Below are 2500 nucleotides of genomic sequence, written 5' to 3' on the forward strand. Positions count from 1 at the left end.
TTGAATCCTTACTTTACGTGTAATGTAACATAGTAATTATCTTTTTTTTATTGGGAGAGGTGGCTGAGTGGACTAAAGCGGCGGATTGCTAATCCGTTGTACGAGTTATTTGTACCGAGGGTTCGAATCCCTCTCTTTCCGTTTCCCTTGATGACTTGATATTTGATTTATCTTTCAAATTGTTCAAATCCCTTTTCCTTTTTCGTAGTTAAACGTGTGAAATAGATAAAACCCTAAGAAAATTTGAAAATCAAGCAAGGAAAGCGAAAATCCTTTTTTTTTTTATTCTTCACGTCCAGGATTACGTCCTGGATCATTAGATAGGAATCCGAAGATGAAGAGAGAAACAAAGAATATAACTACTGTGTAAACGAAAAGTTTGAGAGTAAGCATTACACAATCTCCAAATTTTTTGGAAAAAAAAAAAAGAGAATAGATCGTCTATTTTTATACCACATATTCTCTTTTGACACCAAGAAATGAAGTGCTTTCTAGAAATAGAAAATAATTTTCAGAAATTTAAATTCATTTGTCATAAGAGTCTTTCATTACTAAAATTTTCTTTCATACCCAGAATTAGATATTCTGGAGGACCTTATTAGGGTTAGTGTCTTTCATTGGAAAAGAAAAAGAGTCAGAATGGGGAAATGGGGTGATTCAGATTTATCGCATCTATCCAAGAGTTTCAATGTTTGAATTGAGAGTTCATATTGTAAGACTTATCTGATCTTATCAATTGTTAGAATTTCTGGAAAAAATCATGAATTTTCTAGGATAATATTAAAGATCTCATCGAAAACTTACGGCAGCTTGCCAAACAAAGGCTAAGAGAAAAAAAAGCACAGGTATGACTGGCATAACATCTACAATTGGATTCAAAAAAGCATAGGCCTCGGGCAATTTGGCGAAGAAAAAACTACTCGAATAAAGGGCAGAATTAATACAGATACAGATCAAACTAAAGATATTAAGCATAACAGACATTTTGTTCTTGGAGATAATTGCATTTTGATTGAGTTTTTGATATAAGTAAAAACGAAGAAAGTAAGGTAGACAAAAAATCCTTCTTTTTCTTTGAATTCACCCAATCAAAAATCCTCCCATTCTCAAAGGAGAATAGAAGAAATTATACTTTCATACAATATCTTAATTGAATTATATGTAATGATCAATAAATTGAATTTAATTCTATATCTATACGTGTCAAAATCCTAGCAACAATCTAATCTATTCTTAGATATTTGGACTTGAATTGACGACCAACCAATACCAACATTATTCTTTATTAGCGCCGAATAGAAATGAAAATGGGGCGTGGCCAAGTGGTAAGGCAACGGGTTTTGGTCCCGTTATTCGGAGGTTCGAATCCTTCCGTCCCAGAGCATATTCCATTCTATTAGAATAAAGATTCTTTTTTGAACAACTTTCTTTTTAAATTTTAAAGGTCTAATATTGGATAGAATGTGATTCTTCTTTCTGCTTTTTAATGATTCTTCTCTGAATCATATCTTTCTTTCACAAACTTGAATTGAATCGAGTTCAAATGACACACAGATTTAACTGAATCTATTTATAATCCAGATAAGATAGGAACATAGAGCACAAGGATTTGAATTCAAAAATAATTGGGCGGGCTTTTCATCATATGTTTATTCTCTTCATATTTATATTGAGGGAAGTTAGTTACTTAGAAAAACCTTCCGTCCCATATTGAATTTTCAACGATGCATTTTTAATCGAAATGCGAAAGAACCTATATTTCCTATCTCTTATTCCCTATTCTTTAAATGAAGTAGTCCAATTATTAATTCTCTGTGGATCTCTGAATTTCTAACCAAGAGGGAGTTCTTGGTACTATAATTGAATTCTATTAAGGGGATTCAATCTCTTTCTTAAGACTGGGTTAGGGTAAAAAGGGGAGCAAAGACTTAATCTATACTTGTTTGGCTTTATCTGTCCGAATCTTATTAATAAACAATCAAGTTACATATGTAATCGATGTATTTTATTTGAACTTCATTTTTAGGTATTTCATGTTTGGTTCTAATGAATAATTGTAAATCTATGTAAGGATTGAGATAGGGGTGATTCATACATTTTATTCACTTTACTTTATGACAAGATTATAGAAAGATTACGGAATCTCAAGTCAAACAAAATACCAAAATACGTATATAAAATGAGGAAATGCATAGCCTGTATGTATATATTGTTATCGCTCTATTTCAGTGACAGTAGTTTTTCTTTGTGAAAAAAAAATGGGATCTCTTAAATTTGAAAATTTAAATATTTAACATAGAATATCTATAAGAGTGACAATTGTTCAGTCTATCTGATAAATCCCCATTCTTTCATCTAATTAAGAAAATCAGAATCGAAAGAATAAGGACTTAAATCTTACCTTACATCAGTCTTTTTTATTCATTTATTCATCTCAGGAGAAAAAAGAGAAATTTGATTTATTGTTCGATCTATCTATCTGCTTTAAATCATTGATGAT

The 2500-nt window shown here is 31.0% G+C and overlaps 2 non-coding genes across 2 annotated transcripts; both read left to right on the forward strand.

Moving 5' to 3' along the window:
• The first annotated feature begins 53 nt into the window (after positions 1 to 53).
• Positions 54 to 141, forward strand: TRNAS-GCU (transfer RNA serine (anticodon GCU)). Its single transcript has one exon. It is a non-coding gene; the product is annotated as a tRNA-Ser (tRNA).
• Positions 142 to 1308: 1167 nt separating this feature from the next.
• TRNAQ-UUG (transfer RNA glutamine (anticodon UUG)) lies at positions 1309 to 1380 on the forward strand. Its single transcript has one exon. It is a non-coding gene; the product is annotated as a tRNA-Gln (tRNA).
• The last annotated feature ends 1120 nt before the right edge of the window (positions 1381 to 2500 follow it).

Source organism: Camellia sinensis, unplaced genomic scaffold (genome assembly GCF_055761805.1).
Source record: "Camellia sinensis isolate YWXY unplaced genomic scaffold, ASM5576180v1 Unanchor577, whole genome shotgun sequence".
NCBI lineage: Eukaryota > Viridiplantae > Streptophyta > Magnoliopsida > Ericales > Theaceae > Camellia > Camellia sinensis.